Consider the following 18887-nt stretch of genomic DNA (forward strand, 5'->3'; position numbering starts at 1 on the left):
ATCTTCGCAGAACTGGGAGGAGGAGTCCCAGGCTGGCGTCCGCTCCAAAGGCCACGTGGGGAAAGACCTCCCCACCGACCTCATCGGGTGGTGAGACTTTGCAGGAAATTTTTTTTTGGGGGGGTGACCTAAATCCCCAGAAATTTATTGATCCCTAACTGCCATCATTTTCCCGGTAGTGATGTATGGAAGTGAGAGCTGGACCATAAAGAAGGCTGATCGCTGAAGAATTGATGCCTTTGAATTATGGTGCTGGAGGAGACTCTTGAGAGTCCCATGGACTGCAAGAAGATCAAACCAATCTATTCTTAAGGAAATCAGCCCTGAGTGCTCACTGGAAGGACAGATCCTGAAGCTGAGGCTCCAATACTTTGGCCACCTCATGAGAAGAGAAGACTCCCTGGAAAAGACCCTGATGTTGGGAAAGATGGAGGGCACAAGGAGAAGAGGATGACAGAGGATGAGATGGTGGGACAGTGTTCTCGAAGCTACCAGGATGAGTTTGACCAAACTGCGGGAGGCAGTGGAAGACAGGAGTGCCTGGCGTGCTCTGGTCCATGGGGTCACGAAGAGTCGGACACGACTAAACAACAACAACAACTGCCATCATGCATACTACTTGGAAGGAATTTCCCACCCTCCCTGAATACAGGGGGGCTTTCTTCTGAGAGTTAGAAGGCACCGCAAGGGTCATCTAGTCCAACCCCCTGAAATGCAGGAATCTTCCACCCTACGTGGGTTCAAACCCACGACCCTGAGATTAAGAGTCTCACGTTCTATCCACTGTCGTCCTGTGTGTCTTGGATGCTTACCTGGGAGTAAGTCCCGCCAAACTCAGCAGGAGCAATAAGCAAACTGGCTGCCCTGTGTGTCTTGCCAGCTTCAATGGTTTGTGGGTTACCTGTAAGCTGCCAGAACTTTGATCGTTTTGAGTACCTAACACAACATTTGTTCTTTATACCCAGGGTATTATGCAGCAAACTCTCCCAAGTCACTTCCTCCTTGAAGCTGTTCTCCCAGTAACTTGTTTAAGTATCGAAAACCAGCATCTTCCAAATCATAATTAATTCAAAGGTGAAAAAGTTCTAAACTTCTGGAAGCCCAATCCAAAATGTACAATGGTTTCAATGAACTGCATTGCTGAGGATTTGAAACTAGCGTGCTATGTTTTTTAAAAAAAGAATGGGTAGTTCTTAATTATTACGATATGAATGATCAATAATGTATTGTTAAATTAGTTTAAGAATCTGTTGCTACAGCTGGAAACTTTTGACACTATGGGTAAGAAAATAACAAGATCCCATTATAAAGAATCTTGTTTTTCAGCTTATGAACGAAGATGGCCTGGGTGATTTCACCATGAAATGAAATCCTAAGAGGAGTATTTCAAGTGAGTTTTGCTGTTTGTATTCAAGCTATGAAGATTTCAGTGCCTGTGTCAAAACAAATCGCCTAACTGCATATATTTGACATGTGAGATGGTTAAAATGTAAATTATTAGAGAGAGGTACACAGTTTTTGATATTTTGTGATTTATAGCCCAATGCTAGACATGTTCAGAGGTAAGTCATAATGAGAAGTCCTCCTCAAATCATTTACTTTTGAGATGAGACTGTCTTGCTTTTGAGATACAGTGCCATAACCTTGATTAACATTTAAGAATCCATAACTAAAATATATATTTTTTTTCCAGAGTAGCTGGGAGCATGAATATATCTACTCACTTAGACTTGATGGTTACCCTACAAGCTTTTACTCAGGAGTAAAAATCTTAGTTCAAAGTGCATACAAAGTTCTTAGCCCTGGGTTCAAAGCGTGGCACTGAATTGGCATGACACAATGTGGATTTAAAATTATCCCAGGATAACTGCTTAATTTAATGATTAAATTAGCGGCAGAAAAGTAAGGCATATGTATTTGTGTGTTTGTGCGTGCATTTGTAGACAGATAGATAAAAATAATGGCCAGTATCTCCCCACACACACATCCCCAAAAAACCCCAGTGGTGCCTGAATTAAGGGGTGTATTTTTTGTTTATTGGAGTCTGCAGCCATTATTTTAAAATAAGGAACACCTGATAATGCTGTGAGTACGGATCCTGTAAACATATCCAACTTTATCCCCCAATTCCCTCCTTCCATTTGGATCAAAATGGTGCTGTGTGTAATTGTGAAGATGCATTTTTGGAATTGGGAATTGACTGTGGTCTCAAAGGCCGTTCTACCTGAGAAGCTGTTTTAACCCCAAGAGTAAACAGGCAAACAAACAGGTTTTGTCACTTTAGGCCCTCTTTCGCCCCAAGCAAAATGGGGATAAGGGCACAGCATCTAGGCCCGTTCCCCCACAATGTGTGCAGAAAATTCGAAGTGTTGGGGGCTACAGGACACCCCCCTCGAGTCGTCTGCAAGTAATTCCACTGGGCATTTGATCACAACAGGAGAAATTGCCTACTACCCTTGAAGCATTTCATGGTCTCCGTTACCTTTCAGAGCCTCTTTGTGTGTGCCATCCCACCCTCTGAGGTCTGAAGAGCTGGGGCTATTGAAGTCTGGGTATTGCTGCTGGAGCAGGAGGAATACTGTCTGTATCTCATCCTCTGGTCCTGGAAACATGGCAGAGGGAGGAAGAATTGGGCACGATGCGAGTAGGTTCCTAAACTTTTATTTCAAATATACTTCAAGAGGCTTGTGATTCCCCCCCCCCCATCCCCTTGTATATTTTAGCAATTCAATCTGCATCCTATTGCAGGCTCTTTAGGGCATTTTTTTGCATGTAGGCAATGTGCATATGAAATGTTTAGTTGGTTTCATTTACACTTTTTTTGGGGGGGGGAGAATTCTACTTGGGTATTTTGTGCTTTTTTAACTGTTTGTTTTCTAGAATCCAGGCTGACCAATTTTGGGCATAATACTCTAAGTGGTCGTTATTAGACTAATGTCTAATAACTGCGTTTTATGATTGAATTGCTCAACCCCTCAATGCAATACAACTTATACCCAATGTAAGGCAATTTATTGTGGTTCTGTTGTTGTTAACAAGCGAGACTGGAGTTAATAGATGTACAGAGCTGTGTATAGAAATTAGCCACTGGTATTTTCAAGCAATGTTCATAGTTTTGGAGGTTGCAGTTTTTGAATCAGAGATGATAGTTTGAAAGTGTTGTTATGGTGACCCTGCAGAGATTTATCTTTCCCTACCAAAAACAGGGTTAAGCTACAGTCTGATATCATTATCATCTATCTGCAGAATAAGAAATTACCATAATAAACAACTGGCTTTTGTAATTTGCTTAAAAATAAAAGCACTTTTCTTTGTTTGTTGGGACGTTTTATTTGTTGAAATCCGCTTTAATGCAGCAAACAGATAAAATGCAGAAAGTTATGCTTAAGGTAATCATAATTGGCTCTTATTTACACTCAGAATATTAAATTCTAGCTATTCCTGATTCAGAAGCATACTGAAGAATTAAACAGTACAGTAGTGCCCCTGATGGAGCAAAACTACATTTAAAGAAACATCAAAACAGTGGGCCTCAGCCTTTGATGTGCAGCCTTGAAAGATACGTATAATTAACTTATAATATTGTGTATGCTAGGAACAGATTTCAAAATCATCCAAATGCTTATTTTTTTCCTGAAGCAGAACTTTATTTTGAATGCTACCTAACTGCAGAACAATATTCTCTTCAGTATACAAAATCTTTTCACACTTGCAAAAGTAAAATTGTTACATAGATGACATACTCTAGCTTCTCTGATGGGATAAAGTTAGAAATGAATACAAAAGAGGAATATCTCGCATTTCTGTATTATGCTTCCGCCTTACGAGTAATAAGTGCAGTGTCACCTTTGCAGTTGATAAATATATTTGACGTTTGCCACAGTAGGTGAGTAATTATTCTTGCCAAACCTTAGATTTATAAATATTACCACTAGGAGCAGCTTTTGTTTAGGTTTTTGGGTTGTTGTTTTTAGCTCATGTTATACATAATGACGATATTCTTTTTAGTGTTACTTAAGAAGCATACGTAAACATTATATTTAAAACACGCATGCATTTTCATGTATACGTGTACAATGCAAATATACCCGCATATCTTGTTTTGTCACTGTTGGTGATCCCAGCCAGATTTTGCAAATGTCTGAAAATTAGAAACACGTAGGCGAAAATAGGTATTTAATTTTTTTGGACAGTCACCGATTTCATCTTGGATTGTCAGTGTTCGAGTGTGAAAGTTGACATTCGCCAAACTTGTTACAGTGAACGCCCAAAAATCTGATTATAATTTATTGTTTATTTTAAATACTAGTGGTAAGAATCACTAACCATTGCTAGAGGATATTTTTTTTGGGGGGGGGGATAGATTCATAAATTAAAAATTTTGAGTATGAACGTTCCTCCCTTCAAAGGTAAGTACAACATAGGACTAGTTACCAACCTTCTTTCAATTTATATAGGTACCCTAACCATTATATTTTCAAATTCCAGTGTGGTTCTCCTAGTGATTTAGCAGGAGAGACATTAGTCATCAAAGTATGTGATAAGGAAGCATGAATGGGAGGCGGCCCCCTACCAAACAGTAACCTGAACATGTAAATACAAAGGTTGGTAGGCATTTCTGATTTTTATTGACTTCAAAATGGGGGAGCGAGGGAATACAAGGATCATTCAAACTAATAGGATTGCACAGAAGTAATGGGATTGGTGTCAGTGTATGTTGCCTTCATCCCAGTTCATGCCCTTTCAAGCGTCCCACAGACTCAAAATGATCATTAAATATATACGTATCTAGTCCTTTCTGAATTATATTCTTCCTCTTGTCTTTTAAATCAATATAGGATTTCTGTGTTTAGCCAGCCTTGTAGGGGAGGAATTGTCTGAAATCGAATGGAAAGAAATTGTAGCAGCAACGCATCTTTCCTCCAATTCCACCTACCTGGTCCCAATATTTTGAATAATGCGCAACCCCTTAAATTCTGCCACTTGATTAAGAATAAGAAGTCTGGAAGCGGGGCATAACGAGTTGATAGGCTGCTTTGAAAATATTCTGCTGCAGCTCTATTTATTTCTTAACAGACTGCAGCCAATTCCTTCATCAACCGAGCCAACGTAATGAATGGTTAATTTGAAAATACTTGGCAGTGGGGATGAGAGTTTTATTTCAAGATACCCCCAAACAGGCAAAATCTGGATTTTAGATTTGAAGGGTATGTATTTGCTTAGTTAAATTGTTAATGTTCTTTCCAGCCCTAACAGCTTAAAACTATTCTGAAAAGAAGTTGTCAGACTAGTTGCAAACAAGAATACAAACAAGCCATGTAAGTGTCCATTGGGCTGTGCAAACAAAGCAAGTTTCTATCATTATCCTGTATCCAGTGCTTTAAAAAAAATGTTTAGGGGTACTCTGATTTTCCTGCTCATATTGAAATACTGCCGCTCATTGAGGCCAAACTTAGATTCAGAAAAGGTTTTGGGGTCTGCGCCCCCCCCCCCGAAAAAAAGCTCTGTCTGCATCCATATTGCAATTGCTAAGGCTGTGATCCTAAATGCACTTGCTAGGGAGTAAATTCACTTATCACAGTAGCCCTTGTGCAAAGGATTGTTCTGTGGTAACAGTTATGCCATTTTTGCAATGTCAATGCACATATCTCAGATCTCAGCTTTCAGCTCCTAAAGCAAATGCAGTATTGTTACAGTTCTATGCTATAATCATGCTCCAATGATGGGAGATGACGAGCAATGGAGGCGACCGCCAGAAACCCAAAAGGATATAAAGCGCTTACAGTCTTATTTTCTTTCCCGTTTTCCTTCACCGAAGAGCCAAAACCACTCCGTCCCTTGGAATTCGTCAGTCTTCCCCTCCCTTCTTTAATTTCAAAATGGGTGCAGATTTGTTTATTCACGGAAAGGTTAAAGGCGTTTCCCTTTCGCAAGGGGGATTATCTTACCAGAGGATTCTGGGACTGCAGATGTACACTGCGGCAAAATCCTAAATTCACCGGTTAAAAAAGAAAAATCATTTCCAGACCCCAGCTGTTTAAAATAATAGAATTATAGTAAATCATTGATAAGATTAAAACATAAAGCTCTTTTACACTCCAAAGCGTCCTAAAACACTGGGCTTTTTCTCTTATTTCATTACTTAAATAATGCAAATTTTAAAGTAGCTTTTCTATCCCGAGCACGCAGCGCCATGAAATCGATAATTTTTGATCTTTTGGTTAGTAGGCAACATGGTGAGCTATTGCGGTGACTGCAGGCAGCAGACATGTTCTTGTCAGCTCCAAATTTTTATATTGTTTTTGACTCCATGGAGACTTGTCGATGGGACGCAGAGCCAGTCATATCTTCACGCTTCCTACGTCGCTGTAGGGGTGTTAAAATAAATTTTAAAGAGGCACGGTTTTACGTACCTATATACAAATGTAGCTCTATATTTTAAATAATAATAACAATAAAGATTTGCTGGGTTTTTAAACAAAAAAATATGTAAAAATAAAAATAAAAGATTGGCCGGTGTGATTATAATCACATCATGCAAGGTCCACGGTTCCTATTTAGTGAAATTGCGCAGAGGGCAAGTTCTTAAGAACATCCCTGCTGTGCAGAGTGAAAAGCATGAACAAACCAAAGACAGAATTCATCTGTGTTTATATTTTACAGACAATGAAAAACCTACTCTTTGTATGCCTTTTTTCCTCCACCTTATTATTTCATGAAAACTGCAGCATTTTCCCCGCCCCCCCCACCCGAACACTCACCCCCCCCCCCAGCATTGCAGTCTTTGGGATTTCTTTCTTTCTCCCTTCCCCACCTTCTATTTTTCCTCCCTCGCACAAATTCTGCACGCGCCATCTTTGTCTATTGTTATCCTTTTCTGATGTTGCCCAATCCCTCCCCGAGTCCATTAATAAATGGAAGGGGAAATGCCTGACCAAAACATGTTTTTGTTTATTTCCACACATGCACAGCCCGGAAGACGGGGAAAGGTGGACCCGCCCCAATAATTTTTCCTTGAGACTGCTGTAACCTGTTGTAGGCAGTGGTGCTGGAAATATTAACATAATAGCAACAGCTGCAGCCTAAATAGAAGCTGTGAGATAATTAATGTGCTACAACAAATTAATTTGCTGCAGGTGTGTGAGATCTGAACTGTATAACCCAAGCCGTTTCCTCTTTGAATATAATTATGGCCCCCCCACCCACTCTTGCACCAAGCAAAAAATAAAATAAAAATAAATGCAGATTTAGGTGTCCTGCTATTAATACCTCATGTGCCTCTGTTGTCAAGGACCACCTCCCCTGAACGTTTTCATCATTGGTAGAGGACAAAATTAGAGGATTTTCGACCATCACAGAAGTGGGTGGCATTTTTAAAAGTATTTAAAGAGACTCAATATCTCCAGCCTTGAAGATAAAACACCTCTTAGCTATTCTTGTTTTTAAGATCCTTGCCGGTAATGGCGTTGCGCTGAGCCAGAGGAAGGACATTGGGGGGGGGGGCATGCGGCAAGTCCTTCTCAGTGGTAGCTGAGACAAGTTCAGATGCCTGCAACTTCCATTAGAAGACAAAAGGAATTTAAAGTCTGGTAATCTGAAGCTTAAGAGGGACACGGGTGGCGCCGTGGGTTAAACCACAGAGTCTTGGAGTTGCTGATCAGAAGGTCGGCGGTTCAAATCCCCGCAACGGGGTGAGCTCCCGTTGCTCAGTCCCAGCTCCTGCCAGCCTAGCAGTTCGAAAGCATGCCAGTGCAAGTAGATAAATAGGTACCGCTCTGGTGGGAAGGTAAACAGTGTTTTCGTGTGCTGCTCTGGATTGCCAGAAAACGGCTTAGTCATGCTGGCCACATGACCTGGAAGCTGTACGCCGGCTCCCTCGGCCAGTAAATCGAGATGAGCGTCACAACCCCAGAGTTGTCCGTGACTGGACCTAACGGTCAGGGGGCCCTTTACCATTAATCTGAAGCTTGTTATTTATGGCCAGGTGATGTGCCATTCAATACAGTGAGGCTAGGTACCGAGTAATCATGTTTTGGGTTGTAAACTGTATTTAATTCTCCATGTGTCGAATCTGCAAGTGAGCCTCTGGATGACTATAGTCAATGCAGAGACTGGTGATTAGTCAACTACCTTATGGCTGGCCACCAGTGAGGCAACAGAGTAACTCAAAAGCGCACAAAAGCTGAAGGTGAAAGGAAGCTGTCGTGCCCAGAAGCAGCTGCCCATATTCATCCCCCAGCCAGGAATGCAACAGCTCTCTTGTGCAGGTTAAGGAAGCATCAGCCCAACTTGCAGACATGCCTACTCGGGAGTAAGCCCAGTGGAGCTTGCTCCTATAGAAATGGGTATACCACTGCAATCCCTTACTGGACTGAAACTTTCAAGAGGCTAACCACATCCTTGGAAACTTAAGGCTCAAATGTTGCTTTCTCTCGGCGAATGTTTTCTTAATTTGATTTTGCCTTTTAATTTTGCTGCTGCCATGCGCTGCATTCCAAAGAGAAGCTGCGCGACTAAAGCAAACAATTATGTACTATGTATTTTAAAAGGTTGCTCTGCCTTACGGAGTTAACCTTGAGATGTTTCTTCTTTGATCTAAAAACCAAAGCTCTGTGCGTGCCTATAGGTTCCGAAAGATGTTCTAAACTTAATTTCTTGGAGCTTGATTAGATTTCATTAGTGGTTTTGATTTAACTTCACAGTGATCTGAATATCAGGGGAAGATTAGCACCGAATTGTATTTTTTTACATTGCAACAATTCCAGTGGCGTCATTTCTTTCCAGCGTATTATGAGGACTCTGGGTGAATGATGATCATGTGCAGATGTTCCCCAATGTGGTTAAAGTTGCAGTCTTAAGCAAACCTTTTCTGAAGGGCAGTTGCCCCATCCCAGCCCCTTTGCCCACACAGCCATGTGCTCCTCTTCCCCACTGGTGTCAACGATGGAGCAGCTCTGCAGACAAATCTCCACAGAAGGTTCCTCTTCTCAATATTGAAATGAGAATTTTTGTTCCCTTTAAAATCAATGAGACATAAGGCCCCTACCTTAAAATGCAGGCCTGCCCAAGTTGTGTCTATGCAACATCCAAGAGCCCGCAGGTGTTTGGGAACTTAATGTCCCTGCACCATAGCTGTCAATGTTTTCCCTTTTTTAAGGGAAATTCCCTTATTCCGAATAGGATTCCTGGCAAGAAAAGGGAAACATTGACAGCTATGCCCTGCACCAGCTAAAGGACAAAAGATGCTCTTACTATGTTTCAGAATAGAATGCCTTACTGGGTTAAGGCATTGGAAATTTTAAAAAGAAATCAAAATTTGAATGCTAATCGTCCAGTCCTAAAACATGCTGTACACAGCAAAAGTCTCACACTGATGCTTAGAGAGACCTATCAGTAACAGAACTGAGAATTGGGGAAGACACATTAAAAATAAAATAAAATTATTTACTGAACATTGTATTGTTGTCAGGATGTCGTCTTCAGACAAAGGCCCCCTTCAGAGGAAACAATTCCATAAGATAATGGGATAAGGAATTGGGCAACGCAATTTTAATTTATTTAATGCACATGTCTGTTTCTTGTCCTAGCATCCTTGACGTTGTCGTTTTCTAACATCTATTCCATGGTACGTTGCATTATCCCCCATCCTCTCTCTCTTCCCTTGGCGGAAGGTTTTTATCTTTCCCTTTTCTGATACTATATAAACCTTTGTGAATTCTCCGTTTCTGCAGGAAATTCCAAACCTCTCCCTCTTCATCTCTGCTCAAGGCAACATATCTTGCTTTGGGTGCCGACTCTCTGACAGGATAGGATCTCCATTTTCCAGTCAGCCATTGACTAATCCTTACTTGTCATTGCCTTTTTTGTATTTCTTCTCCTTCTTCGTGCCATCCTGCCGATCTAATCCTTAAGCCCTTAATCGGACCAAACTTTCATTGATGTCAGCAGCTCTTTTGTCTGGATAACAACTGCCAAAACCACTCCCCATAGCTGCACCGCACTGGTAATATTCGTAACAGGGAGCTATAATGTCTGCATGGATTTTTTAAGAAGCCTCCCATTTACTACAATGAAGAAAACTATATTATGGTACATCCAGCACAGGGGGGGAAATGCCGATAATTTCTTCTTCTTTCTTCTGAATTAAACACATTTGTTTGACTAAAAAAAATGTGTTTCACTGCAAAAACAGACCACTTACAAGTTAAGATACTCTCTTTTCAGTGGTGTAAGTGGCTTAACAACAAACTATTCGCTGTAAATAGTTTGAGCTTCTTCCAGCTCATTCTGAGAATGTTTCTTTATATTGAGCACTGAATACTTTTATATTAGTTTCATTTTCATTAACCCTTGTTAAACAATAATGAGTAATTGTATAGTTTTGCAAATACTGAGAGTGGGAACGTCTTGAACTTGGGTCAGTTTTTCATGATCCACTGCAAATACCTTCTGAATATTTATATTCTGTATTTATATTCTTTCTAACAAAATATTATTGAAACATGAAAATTCAGTGGTGCCTCGCAAGACGAAAAGAATTCGTTCCGCGAGTCTTTTCGTCTTGCGATGTTTTTTGTCTTGCGAAGCACGGTCCGTCGCAACTGCGCCTCTTCAAGCGGCTTTTTAAAAAAAGCGCAAGACGTTTTCGTCTTGCGAAGCAAGCCCATAGGGAAATTCGTCTAGCGAAGCAACGCAAAAACGGAAAACCCTTTCGTCTAGCGAGTTATTCGTCTTGCGAGGCATTCGTCTTGCGGGGCACCACTGTTTAACAAGAAAGGCTGAAAGCAAGAATGTATACCTTTTTGTCCTCCCATATTTATTATTGGCAGGATCAATAAAATTATACATTGTTTTGCCCTTGGCGGTTGGGGCTAACACCTCAAGCCACAATTCAAAGAGGGCTTAACAGAATTTCAAAATATTATGGGCAGTATGATTTTGCCATCTTTATTTATACACTGTCCATCTGACTGGGATGTCCCAGCCACTCAGCACAGCTTCCAACATATATAAAAACATAATAAAACATTGAACATTTTTTAAAGAAAACTTCCCTATACAGGCCTGCCTTCTGAAGGCTCATGGGTCGGATAACTCCATACCCTCCAACATTTATCTGATGAAGATAGGGACAACCTACCACACCATCCAGTATTTCTCTGATGAAAACAGGGATGTCCTGAAGAAAAGCGGGGCATTCTGGGATCAAATCAGAAACCGAGACGGCTTCTGTAAATCCGAGACAGTCCCTGGAAAATAGGAACACTTGGAGGGTTTGAGTCATTGTTTTGCTCAGTGTACTTGTGAAGCCTCGACCCAGTATATCTGAAGGAGTGTCTCCACCCCCTTCGTCCAGCCCAGACACTGAGGTCCAGCGCCAAGGGCCTTCTGGCGGTTCCCTCCCTGCGAGAAGTGAGGTTACAGGGAAGCAGGCAGAAGGTCTTCTTGGTGGTGGCACCCTCCCTGTGGAACGCCCTCCTATCAGATGTCAAGGAAATAAACTACTACCTGACGTTTAGAAGACATCTGAAGGCAGCCCTGTTTAGGGAAGTTTTTAATGTTTGAGGTTTATTGTGTTTTTAATATTCTATTGGGAGCCACCCGGAGTGGCTGGGGAAACCCAGCCAGATGGGCAGGGTATAAATTTCTTCTTCTTCTTCTTCTTCTTCTTCTTCTTCTTCTTCTTCTTCGATGGGCAGGGTATAAATTATTTCTTCTTCTTCTTCTTCTTCTTCTTCTTCTTCTTCTTCTTCTTCTTCTTCTTCTTCTTCTTCTTAGCAGCCTGCTTGGATGATTTTCTGTACAGCAACTGGCACGCTGCACTCTTTTCTTCCAACTACTGGAAATTGCCCGAGACAGGATTTTTTGCCTAGGTTGTGGAATGCCCTGTGAGGAAGGCCCGAATGGCAATTTTGCTGCCCTCCTTTCCAGTGAGCAACCTTTTGAGAAGGCTCTTCACCTGCATTGCTTTTATTTTCTGTTCCAATCTCTTTCCTTTTCGACTATTACAAATTTTACCTCACGACTGCTTTATAGGATTTTTTTTCTTTACATAAAAAAAGAAAGAAGAATTGTAAGCTGCCTGCTCTGGCCTTTGTCCAAAGGGCTGAATGGGACTTTAAAAATAAATAATGGAACAAAATGGAATCTTTTCTTGGAAATTGCTCTTCTAGACATTTTCTGCACCTCCCCTTTGGGTACCTTCACAGCCCCCCAACCTCAACATCTGGCAATGGGGGATGTTTTTTGGGCAAAGCACACAGGTATACGCAATCTGTGGATATTCCAGCATAGGGATGCAGGAAATCGTTTGGGGCTGCCAGATAAATTATGCAGCAAGGCCTCCCAATTTGATGTGGCTCAAAGTACAAGAGACCTTGAATAAGGCTAAGCTCATATTCCGGAAGAAAGAGAGCCAATTAGGAGTTCTGTCAGGAGGAGGGACTTTCTTTGTAGATGGAGAACTATCCAAATAGAATGCTAACCAGACTTTCCTCTACGATCTTTGCATCCAGGGCGGTGGTGCTCAGGTTTGTGTGTGTATTAACAACAGTAAAAACCCATTAACAAGAAACCATAAAACATAAATATACAATCAAAACGATGTCAGAACAAAACCGGCAGCAGATGAAATAGTGGTGCCCAAGGTCTAAAAAGCACTAAGATGCTTTTTTAAAACTCGGAAACAAAGGAAAATTAAAACAGTTTTGGCTAAAAAGACCATGTCGTAGGCCCCAGACCAACGTTTCTGGGGTCATACAACTGCGGTGCTGCCATGTGGCTCACCCTCATTTGGTGTGGGCAGCCATGGAAGGATGATAATAATAATAATAATAATAATAATAATAATAATAATAATAATAATAATAATAATAATAATAATAATATATTTATACCCTGCCCATCTGGCTGGGTTTCCCCAGCCACTCTGGGGGGCTTTCAACATACATAAAAGCATAATAAAACATCAAACATTATAAATTTCCCTAAACAAGTCAGATAGCTGTTTATTTCCTTGACATCTGATGGGAAGGTGTTCCACAAAGTGGGCACCACTACCGAGAAGGCCCTCTGCCTGGTTCCCTGTAACCTCACTTCTCACAGCGAGGGAACCACCAGAAGGCCCTCGGAGCTGGACCTCAGTGTCCGGGCTGAACGATGGGGGTGGAGACGCTCCTTCAAGATCTCTGAAGATAATATCAGGGGTGTGAGAAGGACATCTATAAGGAGACACTTTAGGTCATGTAGCCCAAGCCATTGAGTGCTTCAAAGGTTAATACCAGCCTAGAAACTGAGTGGTAGCCAGTATATCTTATACATCAGCTGGATAGCGCATGTGGTTAGAGTGTGGCGCTGATAATGCCAAGGTTTCAAGTTTGATCCCAATAAAGGGCAGCTGCATATTCCTGAATTGCAGGGAGTTGGTCTAGATGATCCTCAGGGTTCTGTCCAACTCTGATTCTTTATATGGCAAAGCACTAGAAAAATATATACCGTATTTTTCACTCTATAAGACGCACCAGACCACAAGACGCACCTAGTTTTTGGAGGAGGAAAACAAGAAAAAAAATATTCTGAATCTCAGAAGCCAGAACAGCAAGAGGGATCGCTGTGCAGTGAAAGCAGCAATCCCTCTTGCTGTTCTGGCTTCTGTGATAGCTGCGCAGCCTGCATTCGCTCCACAAGACGCACACGCATTTCCCCTTACTTTTTAGGAGAGAAAAAGTGAGTCTTATAGAGCAAAAAATACGGTAATCGTATTAGCCCATCACCCAAGTTAACCTTGCTGCCCTCTTATGAACCGGCTGGTGTTTCCTGCCAGTTTCAGAGGCCTGTTTCGGTCCGACCAGTTTCCATGTCTTATACATTACTGTAATCCACATGCTTATAAAAAAAAAAACAAAAAAGCGACCTGCCTTTAAAGAGAGAAGATTGTCAGGCCAGTACTTCCAGTTCTCTACTGCTTCATTCTTGAAGCTCTAAAGTTGCTGGCGTGGTCAGGCTCAGGGATACCGTATTTTTTGCTCTATAAGACTCACTTTTTCCCTCCTAAAAAGTAAGGGGAAATGTGTGTGCGTCTTATGGAGCGAATGCAGGCTGCGCAGCTATCCCAGAAGCCAGAACAGCAAGAGGGATCGCTGCTTTCACTGCACAGTGATCCCTCTTGCTGTTCTGGCTTCTGAGATTCAGAATTTTTTTTTTCTTGTTTTCCTTCTGCAAAAATTAGGTGCGTCTTGTGGTCTGGTGCGTCTTATAGAGCGAAAAATTCGGTATTTCACATGTTACTCTTTCTTTTTCTCCTACTGAGGTTTATCTGTGAAGGAATGGTTGTTGTTGTTTAGCCGTTTAGTCGTGTCCGACTCTTCGTGACCCCATGGACCAGAGCACGCCAGGCACTCCTGTCTTCCACTGCCTCCCGCAGTTTGGTCAAACTCATGCTGGTAGCTTCGAAGAAAACTGTCCAACCATCTCATCCTCTGTCGTCCCCTTCTCCTTGTGCCCTCCATCTTTCCCAACATCAGGGTCTTTTCCAGGGAGTCTTCTCTTCTCATGAGGTGGCCAAAGTATTGGAGCCTCAGCTTCAGGATCTGTCCTTCCAGTGAGCACTCAGGGCTGATTTCCTTAAGAATGGAGAGGTTTGATCTTCTTGTGGTCCATGGGACTCTCAAGAGTCTCCTCCAGCACCATAATTCAAAGGCATCAATTCTTCAGCGATCAGCCTTCTTTATGGTCCAGCTCTCACTTCCATACATCACTACTGGGAAAACCATAGCTTTTACTATACGGACCTTTGTTGGCAAGGTGATGCCTCTGCTTTTTAAGATGCTGTCTAGGTTTGTATAGAATTTTTCCTTAGGACGTCCCTATTTTCATCAGAGAAATTTTGGAGGACATGGTAGGACATCCTTATTTTCATTGGAGAAAGGTTGAAGGGTATGAACTTAGGCGACTCCTAAGCCAAGGAGATAAGTAACTCTGCAACCTTTAGAAGACATCTGAAGGTAGTCCTCTATAGTTTTATTATGTTATTATATATGTTGGAAGATGTACAGGGTATAAATATATTATTATTATTATTACTATCGCCCAGTCTCAAATCTTCCATTCTTGGGCAAGGTGATTGAGCGTGTGGTTGCTGAACAACTCCAGGCACGCCTGGAAGAAGCGGACCATTTGGATCCCTTCCAGTCGGGATTCAGGCCTCATCATGGGACTGAAACTGCCTTGGTCGCACTGGTTGATGATCTCCGGCGAGCTAGGGACAAAGGTGAGAGTTGTTTCCTAGTTCTGCTGGACCTCTCAGCGGCCTTTGATACAATCGACCATAACATCCTTCTGGACCGTCTAGAGGGGTTGGGAGCTGGGGGCACTGTTATACAGTGGTTTCGCTCCTTTCTCCTGGGCCGTGTTCAGAAAGTGGTGGTGGGGGATGAGTGTTCAGACCCTTGGGCCCTCACTTGTGGGGTGCCTCAGGGTTCCGTCCTCTCCCCCATGCTTTTTAACATCTATATGAAGCCGCTGGGAGAGATCATCAGGGGGTTTGGACTGGGTGTCCATCAATATGCAGATGATACCCAGCTCTACCTTTCTTTCAAATCAGAACCAGTGAAGGCGGTGAAGGTCCTGTGTGAGTGCCTGGAGGCGGTTGGAGGATGGATGGCGGCTAATGGATTGAAGTTGAATCCTGACAAGACAGAAGTACTGTTTTTGGGGGACGGGAGGCGGGCAGGTGTGGAGGACTCCCTGGTCCTGAATGGGGTAACTGTGCCCCTGAAGGACCAGGTGCGTAGCCTGGGAGTCATTTTGGACTCACAGCTGTCCATGGAGGCACAGGTCAATTCTGTATCCAGGGCAGCTGTCTACCAATTCCACCTGGTACGCAGGCTGAGACCCTACCTGCCCGCTGACTGTCTGGCCAGAGTGGTGCATGCTCTAGTTATCTCCCGCTTGGACTACTGCAATGCGCTCTACGTGGGGCTACCTTTGAAGGTGACTCGGAAACTACAGCTAATCCAGAATGCGGCAGCTAGACTGGTGACTGGGGGCGGCCGCCGAGACCACATAACACCGGTCTTGAAAGACCTACATTGGCTCCCAGTACGTTTCCGAGCACAATTCAAAGTGTTGGTGTTGACCTTTAAAGCCCTAAACGGCTTCGGCCCAGTATACCTGAAGGAGCGTCTCCACCCCCATCGTTCTGCCCGGACACTGAGGTCCAGCGCCGAGGGCCTTCTGGCGGTTCCCTCATTGCGAGAAGCGAAGCTACAGGGAACCAGGCAGAGGGCCTTTTCGGTGGTGGCGCCCGCCCTGTGGAATGCCCTCCCATCGGATGTCAAGGTGATGGACAACTACCTGACATTCAGAAAACATCTTAAGGCGGCCCTATTCAGGGAAGCTTTTAATGTATGATATTTTAGTGTTTTTTGGTTTCTGTGGAAGCCGCCCAGAGTGGCTGGGGAGGCCCAGCCAGATGGGCGGGGTACAAATAATAAATTATTATTATTATTATTATTATTATTATTATTATTATTATTATTATTATTATTAATATCAGACTATAAATTGCTTAAATCCAAGTCATGAGACAAAACTGATTTGTGGATGGCTGCCAGAAATGTCTAAATGGCCTCATCACTTCTGAAACACAAGCTTCCATGTGCGAGAGAGATTTTTGGGTTTGGTAGGCATCGTTCTCAGTCATAAAAACACAGTACCCTTGAGGGTCATCTATATTTAGGATTATATGAAAATGTTGCTAAAGAGATAACAATCATGGTATTGAAATACTATTGTTATTGTTACTGAAGCCGAGATCCAAAGAAAATAGCTCTTACATTACAGAGAAAAAATCAAAGCCAAGGCTGTGATAATAACGACTATGGAAAGTATTTTTATCCTTCTTATAGGCGAAAGAGCCCAGAGTCCGAAGGGAAAATACACGATAGCACGATCGTAAAAAAATCTCCTAATGCACAATAAACGCATTCCTTTCCCTGCATTCTAACTACAGTGCATTCTTCTTGAAAGGTTTGAAACAGGTTTTAAAGACTGATTAAGAGGAAATTCGGTAATCATTGACCATCATTTGTGTCCGTGCAGGTGAGATGAAAAGGAATTGGAAGAGGAGAGAAAATAAAGAGAAAGGGAAGCCAGAAGTGCACTCTGTCCTAAAAACAATCAGACTGCAGAATCACCCACATTTTGTGTCAAGCAGGCTGAATTCTGCAGCTTCGATAAATGTTGAAAAATTGCACAATTGAGGAATTTGTTTGTGATCTGTCAAATGCGGGGATGAGCTATGAGGTTGTTGTAAATCAAATTATCTACAGCCCCTAAGCTAGCCTTTCTCAAACTTGGGTTCCCTCGTGGTGTTGGACTACAACTCCCATCATTCCTTACCACTGGTCTTCATAGCTAGGGATGATGGGAGTTGTAGTCCGATAACATCTGGGCACCCAAATTGGAGAAAGGCTTCAATTACTGGGAATCCACCACCCCCCTCTCAAACATACAAACACACACTTTCCACTCACTCCGGGTCCCAAGATTTCACTGGATTTTTCACACACCCTTGGAGAAGGTCTCCAGATCAATGACAGGGCACATACGTTGCATAAGATCTCAAATTCGGTTCTCAATGTCTCCAATGGCAAGAGAATTTCAAGTGGCCAGGAATGGAAAGGACCTTTGCCTGATACTGTGGTGAGTCCCTGCTGGCCAAAGGAAATTATCTACCTTGGATAGATGGATCCGTCATCTAATTCTACACAAACCACTCACACATCTGCACTTTTCAGGATACCTTTGCTTTCTTAAGCTAGAAGCATTCACAAAAGAAGTATTATATATTGATTCTACTGTATACCCATCCCTTCCACCCAAAGGAGCCCAGGGCAGTAAACAAATAAGAAAACTAAAGACAAAGACAAAGCAATAACCTTATAAAACCTTATAAAACAGTTAAAACGTCTCCACGACCATCGTTCTGCCCAGACACTGAGGTCCAGTGCCAAGGGCCTTCTGGTGGCTCCCTCCCTGCAAGATGCCAAGTTACAGGGAACCAGACGGAGGGCCTTCTTGGTAGTGGCGCCCGCCCTGTGGGACGCCCTCCAACCAGATGTCAAAGAGAAAAACAACTACCAGACTTTTAGAAGACATCTGAAGGCAGCCCTGTTTAGGGACGCTTTTAATGTTTAATAGACTATTGTATTTTGATATTCTGTTGGAAGCCACCCAGAGTGGCTGGGGAAACCCAGCCAGATGGGTGGGGTATAAATAAATTATTATTATTCTTATTATTATTCTTATTTAAGAAACTACAGTTAAAATCTTCCTTCCATCTAGCCATCTTGCGGTTGCCAGTATTATTTGACTACCAAATGCCTGAGCAATCATGAACATATTCAAATTCTTCCTGAAATTTAATCATAATGGAGACAGGCACACCCTACTAAGGAATGCATTCCACAAGTGGGGAACCACCACTGAAAAGGCCCTGCCGTGGATTAGTGCCAACAGGGCTGCAAAAATCAATAGGGGATATTCTTCACCCAATACTCAATTATGTGCTACCTTGGTATGATAGCACAGTGCTTGCTGTGTGGTTTATGATCATTTTGTCCTGTTCTAGGTAGCTCAAAGGATTTGTTGTGCCCAATGAATTCTCCTTTAGCTGTTAAGGAAGCCCTACAGAAATTTGGGGTCTCTCTCTCTCTCTCTCTCTCTATATATATATATATATATAGAGAGAGAGAGAGAGAGAGAGAGAGAAGGATAGATCATCTACAAACTGTCCCAGAAGACGGGGAGCCTAGAAAACAATTCACGTCCAACTCCCTCTAGTATCCCAAAGCACCGCTCTGTTGCATCAGGAGAAGAGATTTACA

General features: G+C 42.5%; 1 long non-coding RNA gene across 2 annotated transcripts; it reads left to right on the forward strand.

Annotated features, from left to right (window-relative positions):
- Positions 1-105: 105 nt before the first annotated feature.
- On the forward strand, positions 106-17788 carry LOC308570254. Of its 2 annotated transcripts, none has more exons than XR_014001045.1 (3): positions 106-2644; positions 5077-5207; positions 16908-17788. It is a non-coding gene; the product is annotated as an uncharacterized lncRNA (long non-coding RNA). The 2 variants fall into 2 exon arrangements; XR_014001046.1 differs by having other exon boundaries at positions 17101-17787.
- The last annotated feature ends 1099 nt before the right edge of the window (positions 17789-18887 follow it).

The sequence above is a fragment of the Podarcis bocagei genome (genome assembly GCF_964188305.1).
Source record: "Podarcis bocagei genome assembly, chromosome: 12".
Taxonomy (NCBI): Eukaryota; Metazoa; Chordata; class Lepidosauria; order Squamata; family Lacertidae; genus Podarcis; species Podarcis bocagei.